General features: G+C 48.9%; 1 protein-coding gene across 19 annotated transcripts in view; it reads left to right on the forward strand.

Moving 5' to 3' along the window:
* The window catches only part of LOC139757250 (adenosylhomocysteinase-like 1), a 338,517-nt gene that overhangs the window by 230,471 nt on the left and 88,385 nt on the right, over nt 1-19,661 (forward strand). For 2 of the 19 annotated variants that reach the window (XM_071677535.1, XM_071677540.1), the window contains exon 1: nt 13,760-13,915. The exons of 14 other annotated variants lie outside the window; for them this stretch is intronic. The gene's annotated coding sequence lies outside the window, so the exon portion shown is untranslated. Of the gene's footprint in view, nt 1-13,757; nt 14,072-19,661 lie in introns of those variants that run through there. 3 more of the 19 variants (XM_071677537.1, XM_071677541.1, XM_071677542.1) reach the window with 3 other exon arrangements.

Here is a 19,661-nt window from a genome sequence, read left to right on the forward strand (position 1 = left end):
CCACTTGATGATGGAGTGAAGTGTCGGTAAAATGATTTTGCAGCTGATGTGAGCGTTGCATTATGATTAATATACCATAACGTCATCAGTGATGGACCACTGGCAGAATCCAGTCGCTTGATCGTATTGCTCATGATCACTCAGTTGGCTGGTCTGTATTTTGTCGTTGAACACATTGGAGACACTACTCACGTATTGCCTCTCCCAACCTTCTCGGTGAAGGTGGCGCTCTGCGTTGGCGTACAGGGATTGCGTTACCAGGCTCTGCAGGTGACCCGATTTCTCGTTATGTTACCGCGTCCTCGGTTTATCCTAGGGACAGGGATGGGTCATGATATGGTGGTCACTCTCGTGGTAACAGATGTCAGACGGTCGTGATAGAGAAGTGATCGAGGACTGTTCATGACCAACTCCGCTCACTAGACCTAAGGAAAGGGATAGCAGTGTGCTAAGCTTGTTGACGACTTTGATCAGTTCAGTTCATGCTTGTGTGCACAGTTCATGACGTAGAATGGTCATGGTGATAGTCATGTGAATGTAGAAATTAGCGACAGCAGTGATTTTGAATGATAGACTTATATGACCAGACATGACTTCGTGTACATTGCCTGATATGGTCAATCTCAGAACCCAGTGTGGCATTACATGTCAAGAGTATGTCGAAATGTGTTGCATGGAGGAAGTAATTCTACTTTGCCATTGTTTTCAGCTCGTTCTCCTCTCAGATTGTGGCATCGTTTCAAAATCCCAGTACCATTACTCATGTGTGCCTTGCATCCTCTTTATTCCTGGTGTGTTGAAATTTATTGTATTTCCTCATTTAGTTACTGAAATAATAGTTGGATGTGTGTGTGTGTGTGTGTGTGTGTGTGTGTGTGTGTGTGTGTGTGTGTAGAAAAGTAACGAGGTATATGTCTGCTTGCATCAGCCAATGAGCTGAGCCGTCCTATTCTAACCAGTTGATAGGCAGATCATTGGACTAACATACCCTTACGTTTGGTCTAATGGTTGTGTAGGCAACATGGAGAGACAAGATGAACAACACCAGTCAACACCTTACACGTGTCACCAGTATGAACTACGACCCTTTGGGGGGAAGGGGGTGGGTCATGCCATTAAGGTCGTATACTGTCGTGGTCAGGTCAAGGGGTCTTTGCCTTCCTGTTCAAAAGGTCCTTGGTCATGCCCAGAGGGTTGAAAGAAACTCCTGACGGATGACATTTCTGAATTAAACCATGAAATGAACCTCATCAACACAGGGGCCTGCAAGTGAGGGGCAGGCAGTGAAGTATAAGACCAAGGTTAAAATACGGACAATGTAGGTTAGGCGGTCGGGTCAGCACAACCCGACCCAGGAGGAATTGAAGTGATAAGTACACCCTCTACTTACTTAACACTGGGGGAGGGGGCATACACGAACACTCAACGTAGGGGAGTATTCGCTGACATTTGTGCTTAAAGTTGGAGAACATGCACCATCACTTAACATTAAGGAGTATGAACCAACACACACACACACACACACACACACACACACACACAAGACATGACACCGTGTGAGGGAAAGGGAAAGTGAGTGAGGGAGGGAGGGAGGTGCGATAAGTGAGAGGGTGGTGAGAGTGAGGGAGAGTGCGTCCGTGTAGCCCAGATCAGAGCTGGATATAACCTGTGCTGGGTAGTGTCCTCTGACATTTGGCAGCCATCATTGACACTATCTGTGAACTGACTCATGTTCACGAGGCGCACTTTGCTCATATTCAGTTATATATAGACTCATATTCATCAGTTATTTTTTAGTAGACTTCATATTCGTCAGGAGCGTTTGACACGTTCACCAATCACTCGTCACCATAAATTTCGACTCGTTCAACGTCACTCTTAGCAGGTATTCACCAGGAGTTTTTTGTAATTGATTTAATTGTCGTTACAGTTGAATTGTAACTGATACATTGCGTTTCTTTCAACTTTCAGATAATTCGTATCTCGATCCTTTTTATCTCCCACGGTGGGAAGTATTGCCAGCTCTCAACCATAATTGTTTCAGTTTTAAAGTATCAGCTCTCCCTAAGGCTGGTTATGGTAATACTTGGTATGTATTTGAATATGTATCTCCCGGCGGACTGGGCGTCCCTGCTCAGAACCAGCCTGCCAGGCATGGGTTGGAGATTCCCCTCCCTCCTCCCCTCCCTTTTTTTTGGCGGAATTTATTGGCATAAAATGTGCATCATGTACATGACGCAACCCATTTTGTTAGAAATGACGTGAGTGGTTGATGGTGGAGAGTGGATGGTGCGTTATGACTGAACGTATATGACTGACTTACCGTCAAACAGTTCTTCGTTCACCATAGAAGCACGATGGTACGACTCCCCCAGAGCGCGACGGTACGACTCCCCCTGAGCACGACGGTACGACTCCCCCTGAGCACGACGGTACGACTCCCCCTGAACACGACGGTACGACTCCCCCAGAGCACGACGGCACGACTCCCCCAGAGCACGACGGTACGACTCCCCTCGAGCACGACGGTACGACTCCCTTGTGAGAGGAGATTGTATGTCCCGGCCGTTTGCTCTGTACCTTAAGGATGAGGTCAGAGGTCGTCATCATACCCAAAGGGTCGTACAATAGTGATATACGTATTCACTTCTCTTGGCTTTATCGGTCTCATTTGCGCCCGAAAATATAAACGACCATTCGTTATCCGTCATTTTGAGCCGTCCTCGGGTCGTTTGGGGTGATTTATGCCTTAAGTACCCGCCATTCGACGGTAAGTATGCCTTCTTTACGGCATTTTTGAGCCGCGATCGGCCGGTGGGAGGGAGTTAACAAGATCAGGTTGCGTCGGGAGATCCTCCCCTTGGGGGAGCGCGCCGCAGCATTACCCCGCGTTATTTGGCAGTCGTCATTTGTTGCGCGCGTCGCGTGTCCCCCACAGGGAGGGAATATTATCTGGTTGGGCTGGGAAGAGTTGGGAGGTGGAGGGTGGGGAAGGCGGTAGAAGCGAGCGCAAGAAAGGGCTGGGGAGATAATGAAGGGCGATGATAAAGATATGAAAGGAGAGTGGGGTGCGAGATGATTAGAGGAAATGGGATAGAGTCGGGAGGAGAGAGGGAAGAAGAGAGAGAAAGGTTAAGCCTTGGGAGAGGATTATACGTGGGGAGGAAGGGACTGTGGGAAAAATGGAGAGAGAGAGAGAGAGAGAGAGAGAGAGAGAGAGAGAGAGAGAGAGAGAGAGAGAGAGAGAGAGAGGATTAGAAGGACGATGACAATCAGGAGGAGGGAAATTAACGCGAGTTGCGAGTTACAGTGAACACACACACACACACACACACACACACACACTCAGGACAGAACCCGTATATGTGTGTGTGTGTGTGTGTGTGTGTGTGTTCCTGTTAAGGGGTATTTTTGGACTTATATTATTATCTTCGCCTGAGTAGAGTGGGCAGGCAGTATAGGCAGTCCCTTGGTTTAACATAGCTCTCTTATCTCCCCGCCTGCCAACCTCGCACATAATCTCAAATCAGTTGGTGTCAGGCACTGGACCGACAGTATGTCATGTACATACGTTAGCCACTATCTAAATCTGGTCACCCCGTTTATGGCACGTACCTCCAAAGAACACGCACGTTCAATAATACTTCCTCTCCCGTCACGAATAGACTCACACGTATACAGTAGTAAACTGTAAATACAACCGTAAACAGAAGCGTAAAAAAAAAAATGATGGCTCTCTCTCTAGAGAGTAGCAAGGCAGCACTTACATAATTGTTGTCATTAAAATTGTGTTTCTTTTTTCCGATAACTCATTTTCGGCAGCGTCCTGTTCTTGGATGGGCAGAGAGACCCCCCCCCCCCCGCCATCATTCACCCCGAGGTAATTGCTATCTCCACCCAGTCCCCAGGTATTTTTAGCCTTCCGTCTGCCCGTCACCCCAGAAACTACAGCACGGTCTACATCTTTCACAGTTGTGAGCCTATGATTTTTTTTCCTTTGTGGTTTGGTCGTGTTGTTGTGTGTGGTGAAGTGGAGGGTGGGTAAAGTTTGGGGGTCGAGATGGGGGGGGGGGGTTATTGTTGGGTCATCCTCTCTGTCAAGCTGTGTTACATCCCCACGTCTTTACCTAGCTTTGTTACAGTCCCACGTCTGTGCCAGGTTGTGTTACATCCCCGCCTCTGTCCCAAGCTGTGATGCATCCCCGCCTCAGTCCCCAAGATTTGTTGTATCCCCTTCGTCTGTCGCAAGCCTCTCCATCCCTCAGATCTGTCCCTGACTGTGTTCTATGGTCACGTCTGTGCCAGGCTGTGTTCCGGGATCACGTCTGTGCCAGGCTGTGTTCCGGGATCACGTCTGTGCCAGGCTGTGGCGGTGCACACCCTGGGACATAACAGACCACTGCAGTGACTGCCCATCACCGCGATAAAAGGCTTCGCCAGACTAGGATGAAGCCATTACGGATTTATGGCTTTTTGAAATGTAGTAATGACCACATTATTCTGTTGGTGGGCAGTCGTCAGCTGGAAGTGAACGGACGAAGCATAGTCCCTCCCTCCCTCCCTCCCTCTCTCTCGTGTGTCCCAGTCGACCCACTAGCCAGACAGACATACAGAAGCGGAGGGCTGCAATCGTATTTGTCCGAGCCGCAGGTTAACCCCCTAAAGCGGTGTGATTAGAACGGGCCCGCGGGTGTGGGGCGATACGTGCAGATGTCAGCGTCTTCACCCAGGGTGTGTCATGTTCGTGTTCCCCCAGGGGTCCCACACACCACCTGCCTCGGGAATGTTTATCCTCCCACCTCAGGATGGTGGTAACTTGTTTACTCTCGTAACACTGTCAGCTCTTAATCTCTCTCACTCTTTTTTGGTCTTTTATAGTAATAAACACTTCATAAGGTATTTGGTAATACGGACTTTAGTGCACCACTTTTTATGTGTGTGTCTGTGTATGTTTAGAACGTAGAGAACAGTGGGAGCAAATGACTCAGCGAGGTGTAACTGTAATAGTGTTGGCCCAGAACACAGCACGGTGTACTCCATAGTGGCGTGACCTATAAACACAGCACGTAAAACATCTCCTCACCAGTCGGGCTAACTCAGCCTGGTTCCTCGCCAGTGGGGAACTCAGCCTAGTAGTACCTCAACAGTAGGGGGGAACTCAGCTTAGTAAACCCCAAGATTGGTGTCACCTCACGTCAGGGCAAAGCCCTCCCTGAGGTGGTGTAAACCCGGAACGCAGAAGTTTGGGTTCACTTGCTGACATATTTTTCAAGCTTCTGTTGAGGATATGTTAAAGATATAGTTCTCTGTTGAAGCAAGAATGTTTGATCTGTCGCAGACTCAGCCACTAGTGGAGTGGCAGGTGGAAAATACAGAGGGGAATTGTGGTTTGTTGACGTTTGTGTGGGGCGTCGGGTGTAGGCTGCAGCCAGTGGCACATTCAGGGCCCACTGGGGAACAGACTTGAGCTCGTTCTTTACATAAGAGCTCCCCACTGGTTGAACGTGACACCACGGATGTCCAAACCTTGTTGAGATGAGCTACACACTTAGCAAGACGTGACGGTCCTTTGCTACGACAGTGTGACCCTTTGTTATGAAGGGTATGGCCTCTGACATAATCCTGAAACTTCCGGTGACCGGCAAGGCAACCCGGAGGTCACACCGTCACGCTCAGCAGTCGTGTTCAAGAGGTTTAGAAAAGACACATTGGTCCAGCCCAACCAGAGGTTGGAATCTGGTCGTGTGTACACACACAACTAAACGGTGAACTTGGCCTCGCCGTGTTCCCTAAATCAGTGTTCGCGGCAAGGGCCTTTCACTTGCCTCCCACACGGTACCGTTCAAGCACGTGTGTTATGTAAGGACTCCAGGGATTGGCAACGGGCAATAGGTCCTTTTTGTAACGGGAGATAACTAGTTCAGGAGATGGTTATGTCAAGAATTTGCCACAGAAGTCTCCTCTGGGGGGGTCCTGTGTTAGTTTGAAGTTAGGGGTTTGTGAAAAAAAAAAAAAAGGTTTGTAAATGTGGACATTGAAGGTTATGTAACGAGTTGAGCTTCTTATCATTGGAACTGTGTTGCTCAGAGCTCACAGAGTGAGTGGAATAGCAAGGTACACTTAAGTTGGTCTTGTTGCCCGTCCAGCTTGGACTGTTACGTAATTGTAGCGAAGCTTGAGCTGCGCAGCATATGTTATGCTGTGGGACGTTGTTGCGCAATACGTATTGGATGGAATGGCAAGGTTAAGAAAATCGACCGTACAACGCTCCCTCAACTTTGACAAGGCGTAACTAAAGTAAGAATTGATTGTCCAAGTGTGTGCGCTGACGTTGCGTGCGCAAGGTGACGGTGGAAGGAGAGGCCTTCGTGGAGGGGCTCGTACCAGCTGTTTTCAGGAATCTTTTGGTTGTGTTGTACTCCGAGGGACCAGCAACCCGCGTCCTAGTCGTCCCTAACCACATGAGGATCCCTCTGAGGTGTGTGGCATGAAAACATATTCACGAATTGTTTCGTGGACGTGATTTTGGCCCTAAGAATAATAACTTTAGTTTTTCGATAATAGGTCTTCAGGCTTGAGAGTATTAAAGTGATGCCGGAAACCATCTTCCACCCTTCTTTTTCAGGATTGCTGGTCTTAACTCCATCTCATTAAGAATTAGCTACCCAGCTGGTCTTCACATCATGTCCCTACTTTCACCATACACCCATCCTTCTCAGTTTTGCTTCTAATCTCTATTCTTTTTCATTTCCCTCTTCTTTTCTCTCTTACTTGCTTCACCTGGTTTTACCTGGTTCGCCTAGTTTATTAGCTCGCCAGGTGAGGTGGTGTCACCACTCAGCGTCCGTCATCTCCCAAGTAAACATTTACACATTTTAGTCATCTCCTCAGAAACCACCGGGCCAGTATGGACCCTAAACTTTTTCATCGGTGGTGTGTGAGTGGTCCTTCATCAGTTGACCTCAGTTCATACCTGATCCAATTCATGTGGCTGTCAGATGGCACAATGGTTTTTAACCCAACAGTCTCTGTCTATTGGTAGACTCTTCATATCTTAATCTTGTCAGAGACAGTTTATAACTCGCCAACCCGAGCCTCAACTCACATCGTAAATCACGTATATTTTTTTTTCTTTCTCTCCTCCCTTCTCGCAGCTTCGACCTGGCCATTTTTGAAAGGCAGGTTTTTTCCTCCTCCTCGGGAGTTCCTAGTTTGGTCTCCTCCTCCTCTTCTCCATTCCTCCAAAGGGGCCTGGCCTCGATGAGGACTTTCGTTCGTAACTGGAAACCTTCAACTTAAAAAGAAAAATGATTACATATTTATATGTGTATTCATGGCATTTCGTCATGTCTCAGACGTCACTGCCTTTCAACGCCTTGTGCCTCGATCAAGATTAAATCTGACTCACGAATAAATTTGAGCTGTGTAGATAAGGTCCAGAGTGAGATTGTAAGATATGACGGTTCCCTCAGACCCTGACTAAAGCTGATGTATGACAAAGCCAACCAATTAACTTCCACCGTGATATTTTAAGCCTTGACGGCTCTCAAACCCAGACTGAGCCCGATGCAAAACTAAGTTTGAGCTCTGCTAGTCTGAAGGTGTGAGCTTTGACGGCTCTTAACAGGCCCAGACTGACCTCTGATCCGGGTTTGAGTTTGAGCCCCTGCCAAGGTTGCAACAGTACCGCTGCTCCCAGCGGGGCATGATAGAGGATCGCAGTTATAACAGCAAAAAGTGGAAATCCTTTGGAAAATCCCAGTCTAGTGCCCCTTAAGGAGACGGTGAAGTGGGTGCGTACCTGTGTTGTCTAAACTGTAGAGAAGCATTTGGCTGGTAAGGCTGTTCATGATGAAGGCCAGGCAGTTTACTGCAATAATGTTTCGATGTATGGGTCAGCCATAGAATGCTAGAAGCCTGTTTACAAAAGCTTGCTTCCTGGGGGACAGCCGAAGCCCTCGGAAGGGGACTAGGCTGAGGCACGACCCTTTAGGGCTGTTGATGAACCTAGCCTTTGAACTCATCCTTGAGGGCTGTACTGTCGTTATGAAAAGGTATTCATGAGTTGCGTGGTTAAGGAGTTATATAAACTGTTCTGACCGTATTATGTAGCTAAGAACTGACTTGCAGCCAATGGCTGGCTACCCACGCGTTGGCTGTTATTACTGCCGTCATTCTCGGGTCTGGCGTGTTATAGAGGCATAATGTTTGCACTGAACACACGCGAGAGCTGATATCTGAAGTATCTGGCTTCAAAACACAAAAGTTGCAGCGATCCTCCGGCCGTCTTTACTGAAGGCGTTCTTCTCGCTGAAGCTGCCGGAAGGGATCGCCTATGACGTATCCAGTGTATCATGGTGCAGCGGCTTACCTGAGAATTCTTCGTGTGGCTGGCCGGGTACATCCGCTGTGTCTCGCTTGATGCCTGCATCCCTTGCCTGCCAAGCTCATGACTCGTCATACTGATATCTGCTGTGTTGACTGGGGGAAGGGAATGAATTACAAGTCTCGACACAGTACCAGGCGGGTTGTTCCTTCATACGTGAAGCTTTGCCTCCTGTCCCTTTCACCTTGGGTGGACCAGGTGTTTACATGCATCATTTTGTGGGGTTGATTTTGTAGAAGTGGGGGTCGTCCTCAGCCCCAATACCCCCTTGGCCAGTAGGAGGTCAGGAACGCACAAATTTGTAGGGATAGACGGATTCTCTTGCCCTCCAAGGTTAAGATGAAAATATGAAAGTGGCGAGTGCTATAGATCTATTTTCTCTTGAGTAACGAGAATTATGATTTCTTTTGTGTGTAAGGTGGGCTAGATATGAGGGTCTGGGGATAGTGAGCATGCTCGGTGATGGTAAGGTTGATAACAGGGTTAAGGTGCGTCGAATAGGGTGATTAAGATAAGTCTAGTGGAAGGCTAGGGTCTGGCGATAACAGGGTGAGTGGAGCGTGGGGGATGAGGTCATGAATAATGTAAGGCTGGTCGGTAGTCCCTTGGGGATGTTGAATAGCTTAGGTAATAACGAAGCGGATAGCAGGGATGCATATTTATTTTTGCTGCTAACTCCGGCAAATTTATAGTGCGCTCCTGATCCATCCTGTGGGCGGGGGACGCCAGGAAGGATGCATAGCACACCAAAGGTCCAGGAAGTAGCCCACAGTAACTGGATTATGTAACCAGTTACATGCTGAACAAACTCGGAATGGTAGTGATGATGAGGATCTGCGCGGTAGTGATGATGAGGCTCTGCACGGTAGTGATGATGAGGCTCTGCGCGGTAGTGATGATGAGGCTCTGCGCGGTAGTGATGATGAGGCTCTGTACGGTAGTGATGATGAGGCCATACGGACAGCAAGGTGGAGGTGGGTGTTGTCACCGGCTCCGGCGGTAGCCTGTGGCATGTTTGCCGCCGTTGTTGTTCCATTCCGTGGTGCAAACAACTGCTCAGTCCGTGTCACTGCGGGAGGCGAGACTCCCCACACATGACTAACGATTTTCCTTTCTCGACCCGTTCACGAGCAGCAGGGTGCGTGCCTGTGTGTATGTGTGCGTGCTCGCATATACACAGCCAGACTCGTCCCACTTTACCCCCACATTCGCGTCCCCCTCCCCATGTCAACACATGTCCTCATTACTCTCCTATATCTGTACACCGTGCGTAGCCCACAAAAGTCAGCCCCCATTCCAACCCCTCCACATACACTCTGCAATCCTTACCTCGCAACGCTGCCACTCTGGCCCCTCCACACCACCCACCCTACATATGCTACACGGTCTAGAAATATTGTATGTACTCGCATTGTCCGGGTAGAATTCTCGACCGACTCCATGTACGTGCCGAACGGTGGGAGGAAAGTGTCGCACTTTTGACGGTCATTCATAAGAAAAAAATGAATGTCACTCACGTAATTCTGGGGTTTTTAACTTCAAATTTTACAGTTTCTTTCGAGTGGAGGGGATTTTTTTTTCTAGACTTTTGATGGTTCTTTTTTCTCCTAGGCTCGTGTGGAACTGTATCCTTGTGGATGTTGTATTGATCGTGGCCAGATTTAAGATGAAAGACTTCACCAGCATCCCTTTTGAACACAAGCGTTTGATAGTGGCTCCCACGGCCTCTTGCTGAGCCTAAAGTGTGTGTGTGTGTGTGTGTGTGTGTGTGTGTGTGTGTGTGTGTGTGTAATTGATTGTCCCGTAGCGGGAGAGAGTTCTACACCAGTGGGTCTTCACCTCACGAACTTTCTGAGTTTAACCCACCCCGTAGCTTCATGAGCACACGTCTGCTGACGGTATTCACACTTTCATTGCCCAAGTATGTCCCAGCCGTCGGACGACACAACCATCCCTCACTGGGAAGGCATGACCTTTTGACATACCTTCTGAAAAGCCACTCGTCCAGCTCCTCATAACCTCCAATATACTCCCGCTCGACGCCGTCCAGCTGATGTAGAAACTTGGAGGCTGTAATGGGGTCAACCCCCTTCCCTTCTTCTCTCTTCTCTCCTCGGTACTAGGCAGATTTGCAGTCTGTTACATATGTATTTACGTGTAGTTGTTTATTAGTACTACACGGGAGGGGAGGGAGTTTTACACTTAGGGGGCCCTATCTCTTCGATCCATTTATTGTCATACAACTTTTTAAACTTATGAATACTGTGTGTGCGTGTGTTTGTTGTGTGTGTGTTGTGTGGTGTGTGTGTGTGTGTGTGTGTGTGTGTGTGTGTGTGTGTGTGTGTGTGTGTACGCAGGTAACAGTGCATCGAATATCTGTGAATATAAAAATCTCAGGAATTTGAGCCTTGCCGGCTCGGATCTATGATATTGCCCCTGCTGGGAGAGTAGTGGGTATGAAAGAGAGAGAAATTAATATTTTCCCAGTTGATAAGAGAGGATAGGTCAGGTGAAGGTCGGCTCTGATCTGGCGGGGTCAGCGAAAGGTCATAACGCTGTATCGGTTCTTTTTGTAAACAGGCTAATTTAGTCCAGTGAAAGAACCTTCGTATGTATTCATTGCATGACTTTGAGAGGTCGAGAAAAAGTATATCTAATACACCACTGTGTATAATGAGGGGGGGTGGGGGGCCCCTGTGTGGTTTAACTAATTATTAGATTGTTAATTTATAGTAAATATGCTGGGTATGTGCAGTGCTGGAAGTTAGTTGATAGTTTATTTACCGTGTGTGTGTGTGTGTGTGTGTGTGTGTGTGTGTGTGTGTGTGTGTGTGATTGTGTGTGCTTTGAAAACACGTGACGTTCTGTGTCACCTTTTACGGCGGAGCTGAAGGCTGGAAATTGAGTGATAAACAGTGTCATAAAAGGCCATACGGCAGTTATCGCCCGTGGAATCTTAGCTGTCGTTGTTTAGCCAGTTTGGGCCTTAATCCCTAGGGAGTGGAGGGGCTTGAGCCCGGGATTCGTTTCTTATCAGACCCCGGGGTCACCGATAACGTTTCCTGTGACAGATAAGGCGTCACTCTCCTCTTCATCTCTCCTGGGGATTACGGCACACAGCTCTGTTGAGTAACCCGTGGGCAGAGCGGCCCCACATACGTCTCTCGAGAGAATAGAGCTGTATGTATGTATGTGAGAATAGAGCTGTATGTATGTATGTGAGAATAGAGCTGTGTGTATGTACGTAGCCTTCCAGATGGACGTTTTCCCACTGGTTCGTTACGATAGTATTAAGTTTATGATAATGATTATTATTATTATTTTTGAGGGATGGTGGGGAGGGGGATGGGGTGGTGATGAATGAACCTGATTATCAGAGAGCATGTTGTTAGCTATGACCTGAGGGATGAGCGTCCTTTAATAGCAACTAGGGAGCTGTGATTTGGAGCTGAACTCTGTTAAATAGCAGCTTGGCTTGGCAGCAGTTAGCAGCCATGTTAAATAGCCGTTTGGTTGCCAGGATTTAGCAACCATAAATTATGGCTGTGTTGAGGAACGATGTGGCTACCATAATTTGGGTCTCTATTAAATGATAACAAACATGGGCTGTGGAGAAGAATAACGATTCAGACTTACTTTTAGTGTGAATAGCGACTTGTCAGCCATAATTTAGAGCCACAGTCTGTTAGGAAGTGACTTGGTAAATAACCAACTTGGTAACTATTCTGAGCTGCACTTCATTATATAGCAAGTTGGCTGCTATAACTCAGGAAATGGGTTTGGTCCAGAAGTTGTTGGGCATAGGGTTTTTTTCTTTTTCTGGGTCGTACCCAGACAAACTGCGTTGCCTGTGCAAGTTTGGAAAACGAAATGAGAAAGACTATTCCAGTGCCCCCCCCGAGATGGGTCGTGTAGAGACACACGCAGAAGGAATCCTGAAGGGCAGTCAAGGTTACATGGCCCCCTTGTTGTGTTCCACGAAGTGGGAGATGCGTCTGCATCCTGATGGTATAATGATGTGTACAGAGACGTGATTATAACCCCACTGACAATTACTGTGTTGGTGCAGGGGCTTGGTAAGCCAGGCGTGGGTGGCTGGGAGATGTACATTATCACGGAGGCACGGGAAGACCACCCGCTCCTCCTCCCTCGGTGTGTACACCACCGTACGTATACGTTACAGAAGACCTTCCCCAGGTTGTGCCTCCCTCGCTGCTGCAGTCGGGAGGGAGAACTGCATTACGGTGACGCCTGCATGTGGGTGAGGTTGAGATGGAGTGTGTGTAGCGTTAGTCTTCACTGTGGTGTGGTTGGTGGAGGAGGTATAGGCGAGGGAAGGCCCAAGGACAAGTTCGGGGTGTGAGTTGGAGGGAGGGAGTACGCTTGGGGAGTTGGGGGTGTGGGGTAGATTACGTGTGTGTGTGTGTGAGCCCGTGTACAAGGACCACACAGTTTGCACAGTAATTTGTTCGTAACATCAGCACGCCATAACCTTATAGTACAATAGCATGTGTGAATAAGTATAAGTCTGTACCTGTGTGTGTGTGTGTGTGTGTGTGTGTGTACGTGTGTGTGTGTGCAGATACCTAGGTGTGTTTCATGTAGATTGATGAATATGATAATGGAGTTGGTATGTGTGTGTGTGTGTGTGGGTGGAGTTAGGACCACATGGTGAATATGCCCCCATCAGTCCCCCCCCCATACACACACACACACACACACACACACACACACACACACACACACACACACACACACACACACACACGTCGTAATCATCCCGGAGCGACACATCATCAGACTGGCTCCTCCCCGGGAATTAATGTGGTACTGGCTATCTACGAAGATGAGGTAGGGGTGGCTAATCTCTCCTCTCGCTTTCCTCTCTCCCTCTGCTGCAGGAACGTGTGTATGTGTGTCACATCAGGCTGGAGTCGGTGTCACACGAGGCTTGTGTTGCACTGAGCTGAATCTAGTATCACACATGGCTGGACATAGTGTCACATAAGGATCCACGTTATGTCACACTAGGGTGTAGGTTGCGTCACATGTTATGATATGTGTCACGCGAGCAAGACAGGACCTGTGACCCTAATGACCCATGTTAATCTTTAAATGAAGATAAAAGTTATGTTGTAGATATGTATAGCCGCCTTCAGGCAAATCGTCATTGTGTTCTGGAAAGAAAGACAGTCTCCTGACGAAGGTGTCCCGAGCATGGGGGAGGAGGTGGACATGAGAGTGTGTAAGAGGACTGGGGGGTGTAAGGTCGGGTCCCGGCGGGGTAGCAGCCGGCTGTGTTAAGCATGGGTGTGCGCGCGCGCGAGCCCGGCTGGTGGTATCCGGTAAGGCGACAGGCCGCGTGCGGGTGGATGCTAGTCATGCGCCGCCACTCACCTGGTGACTGTCGCACGTCCCTCCTCCCTCACCAGTCAGTCGTGGCTCTGGCCTGGTGACGCCCGCCCCTCGCACCACTACTGACGCAGTGCCTGTCGCGCCACCCCTCGTGTGAACACCTCTGTGCTGCCCGTAAGATGACATAACTCTGGTGGGCTGTGTATGTCGACTGTGGTAAACCCGTTTGGCCTGAGTTGGTGTCATCGCTGTGAGAAGATGTGCCCGGGTTTTACACACAGGCGGTCGGTCACTCGGCTGGATACGAACACAGGACCTGGAAAAACATCAGTAATTGATGGGAAAGTTTGATGGCCAGGTGTCGCGAGTGTGGTAGTGTGAAGCACCCACCCGAGACGCATGTCCGTCAAGTGTGGTGTTTACTGTGAATAGTTAGAGAGCCCTTGAGGATGGTCCTCTTATGTGTTGAAGTGTTGAAAGTGTGTGTGTGTGTGTGTGTGTGTGTGTGTGTGTGTGTGTGTGTGTGTGTGCAACGCCACGGTCACTCGTGCTATACTGAAAGACGTGGTTGTGTGTGTTTTTATCTATCATTATAAGACATTTTATGATATTATTCAGTTTATATTTTCGTGCCATATTGAATTTTTCGCCAATGTTTTGGGACAGATTATTCCCACATTTATCCAGTAACGTACACTGAAAATATAGCCATGTGAAGGGTGTGATTTGATACCCGGGGAGTATAGTGGGTGGTGTGGTGTGAGGGTCGCTGGTTCATGGGTGTGCTTAGGGAGATACCAGAGTGGAGGCAGGGGAAGAACACCAACACTGATTATATATATATATATATATATATATATATATATATATATATATATATATATATATATATATATATATGCATATGCAACTCTAGAGCACTTTTTCTTCCCAGTTCTCTGTTCAAGCTTGATCGTACATACAGCACATACTTCAGACCAAATGCGGTATTGACAGGCGGGCTTAAACGTAAATATTGACTGTATCTTCGAAGGGTCGTGGTCCATTTGTCGGTGAGACATGTTATGGCTGCCGTGTTGACAGGCTTGTGTACGGTGTTAGTGGAAGACGCCCGTCTAGCACGGACGGGCACCTGGTGAATGACAGTGACACTCCGTCCTGATTTCTCTTCTCCCTCCCACGCTTACCGTCATGATGGTTGTCATCCTCCTTGTCCTCCTTCAGAGCTTCTTCTTTATATCCATTCTGTATTATCTTCCTTCTTCTCTTCGTCTGCGCATTTCCTCTCTTCATGTCACTAGTGCTTCGTCCTAGCCGCTGTAAAGGGGGTACAATGATCGGTGTGAGAGATGGTAGCGAAGGCGTAAGACGGTACAATACTTGATGTGAGGGCAGTAGTACATGGTGCAGACGTCGTAGTGATGGATGACCTGACCCTTTGTTCTGTACGGATGTGAAATATTAACTGTCGTGACAAGGCAGGGGAAACAATTGGCCCGCATGGCACAGTGGAAGTGAAAAATGGCAATTGGATTTAAAAGCTTACGAAAAATTCGCGTGGTTGAAAGCCTGTTCACCCTCTAAAGAGTCGGGTCAGACGCTACGGTGTTTGAGAATCGCATCTTGGATGTTCTGGTCATGAAGAACGTATGACCGATGAGAAACAGTTGGACAAGACATACAGTAACATGTCTGGAGGCTGGGGGAGAGAGAGAGAGAGAGAGAGAGAGAGAGAGAGAGAGAGAGAGAGAGACAGAGAGACAGAGAGACAAACCGGCCTCAGAGATCAATGGGTTCTGTGATTGTGTTCCTGACAGCCAGCCTGACTTGTGTTGCTCTCGGTGATGATCGTTACAAGAGCGACCGCCGGTCGGCTCCTCCAGACTTTGCTCGCTCACCCGCGCCGCCACCTCACGACCAGATAGATAGTGGTGCTTGAGGAGTCTGCAAACTTGAACAGAAGTTATAAGCCTCTCCGATGTAAGTTGGGTTTCCCATAAATCGTGCACCGGTTAACGAGGGGGCCGTCATTGTGGCCTGGTCGTATTATCTTCTCTACGTTTGAATGTCATATAAAATGGCCTAATTCCACGCGCCATAATCAGGCCGAAGCTGAATGAAAGCTTACGTGGGTGTGGAAAGAAGGACAAAAAAAAAAAAAGAAGTTAAACCCGTCCCTTTGCAATTGGAGACCTCAGGTACGGGACGTGTGCAGTATGCCGTCCGAGGACGCCTGAAATGTGAGAACCTTAGACCTGAGTTACCCGTCACATTTCTTCTTGGCATATTTTTTTTTTTTTCAAGGTGGTTCCCAGACCTCAGCTGCTCAGAGACTGGATCCGTCCATTTGTTTTGTGACCTCCCCTCCCCCCTTTCCTCTCGAACCCTCAACCATTCTGTTGTATATCAGCTTGATTTCAGTGCCATCCGCTTGAGTTTACTTGCTATCTCTTTAAGCTCAGTGCCATCAGCTCTGCTTGCGTTGACTGCTGTCTGTTTTAAGGTCAGTGCCGTCCGCTCTACCTCAGTGCCATCTGCCTGGCATAGTGTGGAGGCGGAGGCATAGTCGCATCTGGTCTTCCCATCTTACGATGTGACACTTGAATACACGTCAGATATTCTGTTGTAAGGTAGAAAGTGGCCATCAGTTTATATCAAGCTTTTCAAACTGGAGAACGTAACAGTCGTTTTGTAAGAACGAAGGTTGTGAGTTCCTCTGTTGTGAGCGGCCGTGCGTCGTAACACTTGCTAGATCGGAACTGATTTCTTGAGAATGAATGAATGGTTTGGGTATCCATCCAGCAAAGACGTGTTCACGGTGACACCATTTCTCTCTAATGAGTCTCCGTAAAGTTGTATCAAGTTTAATTGAATTTAGAGGGAATGGAAGAGTGATTAGAGTTAAGCCCACTGGAGGAGGGTAGAATGTGAATTAGAGTATATTGAGAGTTGGAGTTGCACGTAATGGTAGACTGTCTTAATGAGTGGGGACGGGAGTGAGTCATCAGAGCGAGGCGAGAGCGAGACAGCCAGCGAGGTCTGCCTGATCCCACGCTACCGCCCCCTCCACAAACCCCATCCTCTCCCCCCAGCCACACTAATTTCCTCTGGTTCGCTCCGGTAGTTTTACCTCAAAAAAGGACCATGATTACATGCCAGGCTTACTCTTATTTCTATATATATTTTTATATAGAAACTTCATAGTTTCTTCTCATAAATGTCGGGTGTGTAGGTGCGTGGGACCAGCTGCAGTAGATGGACGTGTCTGGCTTTCTAAGGAAGGGGTGGCAAGCGTGGGTAGATCTCCCCTGGCGGTGGCCTCCAGCACCACAGGAGCAGTAGCTGTGCATCTGACAGTATCGCGTGTTGCCCGAGCAGGTGGAAGGGTGGCCATAGGTGAGGACACGCAGGGGTGAAGAAAAAGGGGTTGACGGTGATGATATTGCACAGCGGACAGGAACAACTGACTCGTCACACGTACAGAAAAGGTGGATTAGTGTTGACTGGTGACTTACCCCCGTCAGCAAGACGTACGACCCTGGAGCACGGCCATGCGAGTGTTAGGGACGGTGGCGTGAACCTCGACCTAACCCGTGAGGGATCGGTCGGGTCAGAGGTCACGCGTCCGTGGCGTCGTGCGCCGGTGGTTGAATAGCAGTTGCCCGGCATGTGTGTGCGTTTAGAACCATCGCTGTTGGCATGTACAGGAGAGCAGCACGACGTCGCTGCGCGGAACACTTGTACGAACAGAGCTGAGGTCGATGGTCTTGCCACGGGTCGTTGTATACCTGGGGCACCCTTCCCCCGTCCTCCTCCTCCTCCTCCTCCTGCCGGTATTATTCCGCATTTATCTCTGTATAAAAACAACACCCTCTACCCCCCCATCCTCCAACCCCCGCTGACAACGCTCCATAAATGGTTGCGAGCGACCCCTCAGCGATAACAACTCCAGACTGATTATAATGGAGACAGGAAAAAAAAAAAAGATATGAGTGATATGTTGGGGAAGAGATAAGAAGATAGAACCACAATAACGACCTATTTTCTGTCTCCCGGAGATGCTGCCGACACGTGTTGTGGTGGTGGGAAGGTGAGGGCGTGTTTGGTGTGGGGGGTTGGTCTTTTGAGGAGGACTTGGTAAACCACGAGATTCCAGTCTGCGGTAGAGCAAGAAGGCGGAAGTGGTCCCCTGGGCTGTACTGTGATGACGCCCGTCATGTTGGGGGTGAATGGCCGCGGTGATGGGGGAGGGAAGATGGTAGCGGGGTGGATGCTGGGTGGATTGGAGGGAGGGGCAGTTGTGGTGGGAGGGAGAACTATGTGTTGTGGTGGGAGAAAACCTGTTGTCCTGGAGGGAAGTGTGGTTGTTGTCAAGGGAGGGGTTGATGCTTTGAAGGGAAGAGTGGGTGTTGGGGGAGAGGATCTGTTGTTGATGTGTTATAATTGTGGGTGTGGTAGAGCCTGTGGGTAAGTGTATGTAGTGTGGTAGAGCCTGTGGGTAAGTGTATGAAGTGTGGTAGAGCCAGTAGATGGATGTGTAGTTTGGTAGAGCCAGTAGGTTAGTGTGTGTGTGGTATGGAAAAACCTCTGAGTGAGTGTGTGATATGTAGATGAGTGTGTGTGGGTGTGGTAGAGCGTGCGGGTGAGTGTGTATGGTGTGGTAGAGAGCCAGTGGATGGGTATGTGGTGTGGTGTGGTAGATCCTGTTATGTGGTGGTCAGGTTCATCACATGAGCCTGACCCGTTAGCGCAGCGTCTCCGTCCATCTTCATCATGGTGTATCGTCGGTCACTTGCTCAGAACCTGTTGGCTAATGAGATTACCAGCGACGTTCCTGGTCTTTGTCTCCTCATGCAAGGGAAACATTGATCCACTTCCCCGTAATGTAAGAGTTTTGTGAGAGAGAGAGAGAGAGAGAGAGAGAGAGAGAGAGAGAGAGAGAGAGAGAGAGAGAGAGAGAGAGAGAGAGAGTGTTCGGTGATATGGCGTGTGTGGAGAGTAATGTGTTTCCCAGAAGTCGGCCATTTATTTGTTGGTGAGAAGCTCTGGGGAGTCGAGTGGACAGATCGGCTCCCGCGGCTTGTTGAGGTCATGACGTCTGGCGTCCACCGCTCCCTTCCCCACACACTCTGCCTCTCGTGTCTTGCGCTTCTACACCTCCTCTTCCTTGCCTCCTTCTTCTGTATTCTCTCTCACTCTCTTTTTCTTCTCTCTCCTCCTCCCCGTGTCTCTCATTTCACGTCCGTTTATATGGTTTTATCTCTGTCTCATATCTGCATAACTGCTCTCTTGATTGGCCTCGGCTTGGTTGCATTTTCATACTGCCGTCTGCATCTTGCTGTCTCCCTGTACTGCCATGTTTACTCTCTCTCTCTCTCTCTCTCTCTCTCTCTCTCTCTCTCTCTCTCTCTCTCTCTCTCTCTCTCTCTCTCTCTCTCCCCCCGTCATCACTGCCTGGCGTCTGTCTCGTGTCATCCGCATCCCCGATTTCTTTTCTGTTGACGTCATGTTCGCCTCCGTCGCCAGGAGCGGCCGCCACCTCTACAGGCTTTTCCCCGTTATCTGTTTGCTCCTCAGCTCTACTTACACCCCCGGGTCAGTGTCTGGTCTCTGACGTATCGCAGAGGAGACCCCTCCCCTCCCACTCCCCCATCCCTTCATAAGGGCCCCGGTGGTCTGTTACTGTTTGCATGCCTCTGTCACCTTGTTTGCCTACCCTATGCTGCCATGTGTTTGCTGGTATGGTTGACTGCCTTTGTTTGCTTCTTTCCTCGCCACCGCCTTTGTTTGCTTAATCTCTCTGATGCCGTTTTTGGCATGTTTTCTGCCGACTGGCTTTGTTTACTTGCTTACTTTCTAATGCCTTAGTTGGCTGGCTTCCTGTGCCACTCTCATTTCCCCTGCCTGTCCCTTCTTTATT

The sequence above is a fragment of the Panulirus ornatus genome, chromosome 25 (genome assembly GCF_036320965.1).
Source record: "Panulirus ornatus isolate Po-2019 chromosome 25, ASM3632096v1, whole genome shotgun sequence".
In the NCBI taxonomy this organism is placed as follows: domain Eukaryota; kingdom Metazoa; phylum Arthropoda; class Malacostraca; order Decapoda; family Palinuridae; genus Panulirus; species Panulirus ornatus.